Genomic DNA, 11,205 nt, shown 5'->3' with positions numbered 1-11,205 from the left:
ACTACGGCCATAAAATATATGATTATATCTTATTTTTGGAAATTTTCTATATTGTTTAACTATGTAAGAATCAGTTAAGTAACCAAAGTGATTAAACTTAAAATGCATTTAAAGTGAAAGACGTCTTTGTCTAAATATGACACAACGTTTTTTCGCAAGGTCATCCCCCTCGATATGATGGTGATTTTTTATTTTCCTTATGAATGCAATATTTTTATATTTTTGAAAGGCAGATACTCGCTGCTCTCAGAACATATAAAATTATTTCTAATGCCTGGCAAAGTTATAAGAACATAGCAATTGTTTGCACATGTACGTTTTCTTAGGACTTTATTTCTCAATGTTTAAATAGATCAGCTTTCCCTGTTGTAATACATTGTAATGTCATTGGTCATTAGATAATTTCTGAATTGATCATTTGTAAATCAATCAATGAAAATATAGTAAATGAATAAGAATGACGTAGGCGAATGTGGATAACGTAAGTATGTATGCAATAAATGAGGAGTTCTATTCCAGAGGTATTTGATATGGATAAAAAATTAATTATGCAGGCAGAAAATCAAGAAATTTGAGTTGTTTTATTATCAAACTTAATTGTGCATGAATGTAAATAGGTTTCGATACTTTTTCAATGACAGTTTACCACCGGTGAGGATTGTAATAAGTCAAATAAACAAGAATACTAAGAATGAAAATATCTGGATTGTACATGGTAGATTTAATTATCTACAAACACATTTTTAAGGGTACAATATGAAAATTTTACTTGAAGGAATCAATAAAATTGGATAGATAAACACCCAGAACAAATAGATGAACGTTTTTCTAAATACTTTATTTTAGAGGCAACAGCACTTGTACTACAAAACAATGTTTTTACATTTAACAACAAACACTATCTTCAAAATAAAGGTACCGCAATGGGAACCAAAATGGTTACAACATATGCCACACTTACACTCGGCTGTTTAGAGGAATTATTATACCAAAAAGTTAAAGAATCATTTGATGAACAATTCGGTTTATATATAAGACAAAACTGGAAAAAGATACCCGGATGATTGCTTCATTATTTGGAACAGAGACATTACGGATTTGAAAAAAAACTTAAGAACATTCTAAACGAATTGGATATCAATTTAAAATTCACAATGGATTACAGTACATCTTGTATACCATTCCTGGTCGTTTCTGTTATCAAAAAGGAGGATAAAATAATTACAGATATTTTTACAAACACACGGACACTTACCAGTATTTACACTTTTCGTCTTTGCATCCAATACACGAAAAACGCACCATATCTTACAACCTCGCCAGAAGAATATGTACCATTGTTAGCGAAGAACCAATCAGAGAACAACGTTTAGGGGAATTAAATAGTTATTTACAAAAACAGAATTATCCAATCAAACTTATAAACGACGGAATCAAGAAAGTCAGAGAACTCATTAGAGAAAATCTTATTAATAAATCCAAAATCAATTCCACAACAAATTCGCACATTTTACTGTTTGTTACAACATATAACCTAAGGAACTCCAATGTTACACCTATCGTACGGCAACTCAACGACCCAGTGAAAACAGATGAAAAATGGGGAAATTAGGAAGAAATATACTTTTATTAACAGCAAGAGACAACCGAAAAATCTTAGGATACTGTTATGTAAATCTAATGTTTAGGAAAAGGCGAACAGAACATTTTTCACCATTACCAAATGTGACGATTGGTGATGCGGAACGTGTCCATATTTAAGGGAAGGAAGTTCGTTCCAGTTTAACAAGGGATTTACGGTGAATTCAGATATAACGTGTTCCACCAAAATTTAATTCATGTAATAACATGTGCTGGCTGTGGAAAGCATTATATCGGTGAAACGGGGACTACTCTGCGAACTCATATACGAATTCATAAACAACACATTATTATGCGTTCTTGGTGTTCATGTAAAACTTATACGGTACCAATTTTGATGCACCAGATGCACATTTCGACAAATAATGTCTCTTCAGTGATGCTCAAGCCGACATTTTGGAAAATCGAAATAACAATAACCTTGTAGGACCTAAAAGGAAAATTAGAGTGCCAAAACGGGAGCCAAATTCGTCAAAGGATAAGAGCTATGCATGAGGGAGATTAATCCTAATTTTGAAATGAATTTCTAAATTGTATCGCAGTAATTAAATATATCTGTATTTTCAAGCTAGTAACGAAGTACTTAGCTACTGGGCTGTAGAGACCCTCGGGGACTAACAGTTCATCAACAGAGGCCTCGACCCAGGGGTCATAATGTAAAACTTATATGGTATCAATTTTGATGCACCAGATGAGCAGTTCGACAAATAATGTCTCTTCAGTGATGCTCAAGCAGAAATTTTGGACTTTCGAAACGGAAAGTCATAAGTTCGATCTCCTGTTACGACAGATAAAATACCCTAAACTATTCTTGAACATTCATTTCACGATCTTCCATGTTTCTATTTGATCTGATGCTACAGTCTGATCTGTGGAACTTCATGGCTTCTGCTTATACACGTCATTTCTCTAGAAAAACTGAAATATTTTGTTTTGATGAAAACACACTATGATTTAAGGAATTCCCAGAGAAATATGCGCAGATATATCAAAAAGAAAATTGAATTGCTAGACGCTTTGGAATGTACAGCAATTTTATATATGCTTTATAGAGTGATTGGCAGTAAACAAATCCGCGGTCCGGATGGGCCCGAATTACGCTTAGTCTTTTGCTTCAAATCCTTAGCTTTGACTGCAGGACTCGTCAGTAAACTCCCTGTTGTGTTCCAATGTCATAGAGTGGGTTTAATTCATAGTACATGACACACCTTCAGTTTATAGAGACGATTAGTATTCCTCTTTCCTTGGAATAATTCTTGTTTCGTGCTGGTAGCTTTAATGGTCGTCTCTGTGTATACCATCAACCCACAAAACCTTACACTAGCATTATCTACTGGGGAGGGACACCTGCTTACTTAATGGCATATCTGTTTGTCGAAAATAGGAACACACGGGGATACACTATTTAGATGCAATTCTGTGTCTCTACCTTATTCCTTTCCTCCGTAATAATCCCAACGTTCAAATAGTGAACATAAATATGACTTAATGTGCAAAATCGCACAATATCCCTATACTTCATCATATCCGTGAGTCTCTATTGTTCTGTGTAGCTTTGATATATGATATGTAACTGTATAAAAGATTGTGATTTCATGAACAAATGAAGATAACGAAGAGTGATTAATTTCATAATATTTCAAACATTTTACTCCCTTTATTATACCATCAACTGAAAAACATAACAGTCTCTAAATGCTACATATTTCTAACCTCTTCATTTGAATATCTCTCAGGTTTATTTTATTAGGAGTGCTTGACGATTGGAAGTTACGCTTTACCGTCGCGCAAAATGAGGAGATTAATCACGTGTTTAACAATGGGATGGGTGACCCGAAACTCAGAATACACATGAATATATCCGGCTAATATTGACATAATATGCATATTCAGGACAAGTTTATAATTCACCACTGAATTATTTCAAGTGCTAGTATGTATGAGTTGATTTTTTTTAAACCTTCAAATATAGTGAATTGAAATAAAGCAAAATGTTCGTTTTAGTAATACATTTAAATTTCACAGTGTGTTTTTGTTTTTAATTTTCTACCACATTTTATTCATGATCATTTACTGAAAGGTAAAATACCACATGTCGCGATGGGTGATCAGAAACTGTCAAAATAATCTTTAAAATATTAATAATGTTTCCTGCAATTGAAGTATTATTACTTAACGCCCTCTCTTCAGATTTTGTGCTATATTCTGGAAGGATTGTCTAATAATAATGTGATTTGACCACTTTTCATAATTTTATAACTGCCGCATATTACACAAGTGATACAACCCCTGTTCGACTGTTATCGATTTGCTTTCCAATGATCTATCTTTAACATGTACTCTTGACCTTGTGTTACCGCCATCGCACATCAGATGTGCTACAAGTGTATGATAACGTTGGGTAACGTCTTGTTTGAAGCATGTACAATTGTGATTTCAATTAAAAGATTCATATAGCACCCTGTCAACATTAGTTCTCTAAAGCGCTTTACAAATGTGAGAGAAAAGATAATATAAAACCGATGTGCACATACATGTGAATAAAATATTCACAGTGTCAGAATCAAAAATTCATAAATATTATTATTATTATATAGCGCCTAATGTAATGATATAATTACCCTAATAACATATAAAACAATTTAAAACAACCCTTAGGGATAATTAAATACATATAAAGGACATACGTATAATAACAAACTGCAGTTCAAATAGCAATTGAAGAGGCCACAATATATAAACCCTGTCCTTTCTGGTCATTTCTTAAGCGTTGCAGAATGTTTTTCAACTCTGGGAAACTCAAAGTTAATCATTACATGTAATAGATATACCACCATGTCTCAAACAAAAAAAAATTGAAAAACGTTAATGCCTGACAATAAGATATGACGTTTTGCACTACAAATACTCAATAAATCAATGAGTAGAAATTCAGAGTTGAAGAAATGCCATTTTATTACCATTTTCTAAAATTCCACAGAAATTACAATGCATTGTCTCAAAATATCAGATAAAACATTATAAGCGGGGTTTGTAGATAGAACACATGAGTTATTAACCAAGAATTATAATTTTCATGCCAAAGTTTTTGTTATCGTAACGGGCGCTTATTTACTAATGGGAGTTCGGTATGAAAACAATGGCAATCAAATCAGTAAACCTAGAATATTGAATTAGTTCTAAATCTCTACTATTGTATTCATGTGAATCCGTACAAAACGACCCTTACAGTATTCCCCATCTGTTTTATATTTGGGCATTTAATTGAGTATAGATTGAAGGACAAAGCGACAACCTAACGTCGTGAAAAAAGAGGATTTCCTCTTCTACATTGTCAAATCTTCATCCTCATGTAGCAATATTCGATTATTGATTACATGTTGATTTATGTCCTTTAAATGATTCAATACGCAAGAGCTTATAATCTGTTTTTCGATTGAGAAAGGCCCCAAACGAGTTGATATTACAGGGATTAAATCAGTTTTCATCTGCAATTTCTCGTTAATGCATGTCTTTTCCTCAGATTGAAACGGCTGTGAAATAGCTGCAATATATCCCAAAGAGCGTAAAACTCCAAAATATTCATTAATCATTACGCAGAATAATGTGTCGTGTATGAGGCCAGTTTCTATGTACTATTTTTTACTTCAAATTACTCCGTTAACCTTATGAGATATGAAATCACGGCCGATATGACCAGTTAAGATGGGATGGTGGTTATTCGTAGGAACCTGTTCCAGCCTCAGGAGTGTCCAGGGGTCCGTTTAGTCCACTATGAGTTTTGCTCTCTTGATACGAACTAACAGATTAATCACTATTAGTTTTCTTCACATTTTCTTAAAAACTATAGATGTGAAATACTTTTCAAGTGGTGAAAATTTTGACAATATATTAGGCTATTCAGAAATAGTAGAAACATGCTGATTATAAAAATATCTGCAAGCACAATGTAGATCATTCAAAACCCACTCATCAAATTGATATATGAATGAATATTAACCGGATAAGATTAAGTGACAAACATGATAATGAAAATATAATAACGTATTGAAGTAGATTTGGTATACTGTGTGATGTTAAGAATACATTAGGAATGGAACCTAGCGAACAGTGATCAATCGCATAATTTTAATGGCTGTCACTAAGCCGAACGTGTACTTTTGTAAGTAAAATGCTAGTCTTCATTTACGTCAGGTCTTTTATGAGCATCAATGGTACATACTGGATACATAATGCATGTACGTATCACAGTAAACTCGCCTTCACAATACAGACTGTCAACACTGCACAAATGACAATGCAGACCAGTAGAGGAACAAAACAATATAATCAGTGTTTATCTTAACATTTTCTCTACCGGCACATTTTAGAGGTTTTTAGAGACTAAATGACAGTATTTTAAAATCGATTTAAATCTGCATGGATCACGATTTGGGGTAGGCATATGACATGTAATTTTGTTAGGAATTGGACAGGGAACAATTTCTTATAAAATTTGTCAATGTATCCCATGACCTCATATAGGTCTACGGGGTCAAAGGTCATATAAGTGCACATTTTTGCAATCTTTTTTCTCTGAAATATATATATTACGACCCCTCTCACTAGATTAGAGTCAAAAATAGGAAATTCTAAATGTATGAGCTAATGTGCCTTTTAATATACTACAAAAAGAACAAAATCAAACTAATCAATTTTATTGACAAACAAATATTTTTGGTTGCTAAGTAACAACACTCATAGTACAATTTTGACCATAATTTGCCTTTCTGCATCCATTCGACACAATTTAAACGTAATTACAATCCATGATGATTAGTAAATGTCACATTATCTTAAAAATATAATCTTTAAATATATCTTAATCATTTTAAAAGGTTTTTAACAAAAAATGTAATGAAGAGAATTAAGGTCAAAGGTCATCAAATGGAAACTTCGTACTTTATATACTTGTCCATCATTTTCTAATAATATGACGTTTTGCCATTATGTTCCATTAAATAGAATAAGTATTGCAACATTAAAACAAAGATCTTTCAATTATTGTTAATCTAAAATAATCTATTTTTTATTCAGTTATATTTGGTTGCTAAGCAACAACACCTTATCAAATGTTATCAAAAAGTACTAACCATTTTTCCTCTCCAAGTTCAACATAAGCGAATGTTCAAGTACTTACTTTCAATCACTAGATTTAAATGTACTTGCATCATATTTAACAAAAATGTTTTTATATTCAACCTCTTGAAACCTATTTCTAGACATAATTATTGACAACGAGTTGTTCCGACAGGGGCATGCGTTGACCAATATCTGTCTATCGACTGGAACTTCACAGCAGGCGTGTATAAGATAATGCACAAAAATCTGGAAAAAAAAGTATTTCTTAATACTTAGTCCTAAATACTAATGTATTGTCAAAGCTTTTGAATACTCAAATTGGCTCTGTAAATGTTTTCGATAATCAAGGCCCTCTGAAAAGTATGCATTTAATTACTTATGAAATTTTATCAGAGGTAATTGTAGTACACATTTAATAAATGAGTTACATTCACAGCCAGATTAATTTTGGTAAAGGTAATCTTTTTACTATGCATTTTATTATTCTTTTGAAACTGGAAATCACTGCCACAATATCGGTTTTTAAAACTAGTAATACCTGTACAGTTCCTCTTCAGTGAGAGGCTGCAAACTTCCTTGGGAAGTATATGGCAACCCTTCCCCCTAGATATGACCATCTCAGCATAATGGTTGGTGGCAACACAGATGGAGAAAACCAAATCTTCTGTCAAAGACAGCTTCATAAAATCTGCAGTTCTCCGAATAATAGGGTCCCATATCTGAAAGAAAATTGCAAATAAAATCAGTATTGGCCACCATACCTTAAAACGTGTCATACCTTATAATTAGAAACTAATTAGAAATTGTTTTGTCTCATTTTGTATGTATACGATCCCTAGTTATGCAGCAAAAAAAAAAAAACACAAAAAAAAAGAACAGTAAAATGGTACACACATATCAGTGTACCATAATGCCATGATTCCAATTGTGAATGTATTATCTGGATTTATTTGAATGTTAATCAAATTTACACTGATTTAACCCTATATTCAACCTCAAAGAGTCATACCAACTGAAAGCCAGGTTGTCACCCGAATGAAATGCCACAGTTCTGGGATCAGGTGTTCCTGTGTCCTCCATATCAGCATCCTTCCAATGCATGTCTGGATTTGTCAGTAGACTGTCGCTAGCGGATGATACCTGGGAACTTCCCACTAAATATTGGGATGTCAATACCCTTTTTAAAGAAGAAAAGAAATCACAATTAAGAATTGTTGGTTTATGTTTAAAAAGCAAAATCTAAGTTTCCTGGTAGCATGGAACAGTTTCGCACTTAAATTTATTTACTCAAATTTATTTAAAGATATGGTAAGGGATTGCATACATGTGTTAGAAATGAATCGAATATTTTATTGTACATTGCGAGAGTAGCAGAGTGGGTAATGAAAAAAAAATGTATCATGTAGGTATCTGCATTATGCCTAGCATATATTATACACGAGGGCAAATACTGAAGAAATTCAGGTTAAAACCTACAGGGTCCAGCGAAAATACTGAAACTCTGAGGGAAAGTGAATGACCCCAGATATAAAAGTTGAATTGAATTGCTTCTTAATGGTACCCAGTGTCTAAATCCCCTTGTATGGTACTCTGATGGGCTGTGGATTTAGTCGAAATTAGAGAAAATCTAGGCAAGAAGGGGATTGATTGATTGATGTTTTCTGCCAAACTCAACAATTTTTCAGTTATCTGGTGGCACCCAGTCTTTTTTATTGGTGGAAGAGAGAACCCAGATACTTGGGGAGAGACCACCGATCTTTCGAAAGTAAACTGGGAAAACTTTCTCACTTACCGGCGCGAATGGGATTCGAACTCGCGCCGACAGAGATGAGAGGCCGTGTGATTTTGAGCGCAATGCTCTAACCACTTGGCCACGGAGGAGACCGGCAAGAATACAGGGGCTCTGTTGTCAGATATTGAAGGTTTGTATTATTTGTTCCCGAATAATAAATTGAAGTTTTGCATGATTTGTGTCCGAATAATAAATTATATAAATAAAATCCACCACCAAAATCCGCTTTTTTAGAGGTTTTCAAAAAGGTGTATCATGTGTACATTAAAGTACTTGGCACACTGATTTGACTGCGGATAACTCCGTTTACCTGATCATGATATGGGGCTCACGGCGGGTGTGACCGGTCAACAGGGGATGCTTACTCCTCCTAGGCACATGATCCACCTCTGGTGTGTCCAGGGGTCCGTGTTTGCCCAACTATCTATTTTGTATTGCTTGTAGGAGTTATGAGATTGATCACTGTTCGTTATCTTCACCTTGCATTTATATAATTTATTATTCGGACACAAATCATGCAAAACTTCAATTTATTATTCGGGAACAAATAATACAAAACTTCAATATCTGACAACCGAGCCCCTGTGGGCAAGAAGGGAACACATGCTCATCAGCTCATAGCATACAAGTACCAGCATGTATGGATCACATTTAATTTATGGTCATAAGCTACTAAGTGTATATAAAATACATGCATTTGGATAAAAGAGAAATCAATATGATTTTTCATTAGCCTGTCATAATCAGACTTTGATTGATGTTAACCCACCCCCATTTTGGCCCAAACACACATTTTGTTTTTATTTATGTTACAGAATAAAGAAAATAATTCAAATTATGATAATAAATTCTATCATAAGTGTGTTTTCCTAACAGATTGTGTTTTCTTTTCATAGAAAGATAATTTCTTTTATAAACATGGAAAAAACTTGGAAAATAGCCTTCTCACCAGCGGTCGTGAATGACCAGTCTGATTAAAACCACCCCATCCCATTATACACTAAATACACCCCCTTCTTACACTCGCGCGTCACGTAAGGAGATAATTCTGGGGAAAAAGGGGGGGGGTGTTATTCAAACTGCCGGACCCGGACAGGGTGTTATTCACTTGTTTTAGATATCATAAAATATAAATATTTGCTTTCATGAAACGACAAACCATGGCATCAAATTGCGGTTAATTAATCGTGAATTTTTCATAACATGACAAAACCACATTTTTGTTTTCTTTTTAGTCGGCCTATGTGGCTACATCAACTTACATGTACGTATTTATACTGAATGCATGATCGTTTGGGTCATCCTGCAACAGGCGATCCAGGGCATCTTCTTCTGACATCAGGTCGTTTTAAAGATGTAAAATACAAGCGTTCGCTGTGACAGTCACGGTGAAGCTGTGTTGTTTTCGTTGAAACGGAAACACGTGTGTTCTCCGTGCACACTTTCAGAAAACCCCGCGAGGCCCGCGATCCGGATCGAGGAAAAATAAAAGTATACAGGCTATATATAGGCGAACTTCTTTTTTGTTTTCTTTCTTTGGCAGAGAAAACAATTATTACTATTCCGAACAAATATAACGTTTATATCTGAATTTGAAGTACTTTATTTATCTTTTTTTAAATTCAATCTGCCGATGTAATATTCTCAATAGGTGTTTTATGAAGTTACATGTAGGTTGTGTAACTGTTATAAACCAATATTGGTTTTATGCTTTAAAAAAAAAAAGCAGAGATACCTGGCTGATTATTTCATACATGTATGTATGTTGTTTTAGTGTATCAACAGGTACTGAATTTACTAAAAGAGGACAATACAAATAATTTTCACCACTTTATTGTGCGACGCGCGTCGATTGCTTTTAACGACGTCGATTTGTCGCTAATTTTTAAGAAAACCGCGCAGCATGTCCCAATTTCATTTTATCGTAATATAAAAACTACCGAGAATTATAATATGAATAAGAGTCCATCAAAAAGAACATTTCCTCTACTTTTACAGGATGTATTTACTTTTCCCTATTTCCATATATAAATATAGATAAACGCCGATCTGTTTAAACATTGCGAAATAAAATCGTAAAACAACGTATATGTGCAAAAAATTACTATTTTCTTATAACTTTGCCAGCCATTAAAAATAATTTTTATATGTACTGAAAGCAGGGAATATATGATTCTCAAAAATATAAAAAATATTGCATTCATAGGGAAAATAAAAAAAATCATAGCGAGGGGGGAAATGGCCTTGCGACAAAGCGTTGCGTCATATTTAGACGAAGTCATCCTTCATTTTAAATGCTTTTTTTTAATGTAATGGCTTTATTTATTCAATTCATTTTTGCATAGTTAAAAAATATAGAAAATTTCCAAAAATATGATATATAAAACAGATATATTACGTCCGTAGTTTCAAAGATTTATAGACACTCCTTTTGCGTAGCCCTGTTTTTACGCGCTATCGGTCATATTGACCGATACGGTAGAGAAAGGGTTAAACCCAGAATGCCGCTATGTATTTCAGCCATGTGAACGAGAGATAAAGAATTCACAACCAAACTATACCATCCATTCACTCTCATCTGTAAATAAAATGCGTTTTAGATTATTGATTTCGAAAAGAGCAAAGAGTGTTGAAATACACTTCATTAAAGT

At 33.7% G+C, this 11,205-nt stretch overlaps 1 long non-coding RNA gene across 2 annotated transcripts; it reads right to left on the bottom strand.

The window, feature by feature from the left end:
* Window positions 1–6,322: 6,322 nt before the first annotated feature.
* LOC130053319 (uncharacterized) lies at window positions 6,323–10,021 on the bottom strand. Of its 2 annotated transcripts, XR_008801865.1 has the most exons (3): window positions 9,817–10,021; window positions 7,301–7,939; window positions 6,925–7,008 (listed from the first exon to the last, which is right to left on the bottom strand). It is a non-coding gene; the product is annotated as an uncharacterized LOC130053319 (long non-coding RNA). The 2 variants fall into 2 exon arrangements; XR_008801866.1 differs by having other exon boundaries at window positions 6,323–7,939.
* Window positions 10,022–11,205: the final 1,184 nt, after the last annotated feature.

This window comes from Ostrea edulis, chromosome 3 (genome assembly GCF_947568905.1).
Source record: "Ostrea edulis chromosome 3, xbOstEdul1.1, whole genome shotgun sequence".
Classification (NCBI taxonomy): Eukaryota; Metazoa; Mollusca; class Bivalvia; order Ostreida; family Ostreidae; genus Ostrea; species Ostrea edulis.
The sequence above is the reverse complement of the archived record's forward strand: the minus strand, read 5'-3'. Positions and strand labels throughout refer to the sequence as shown.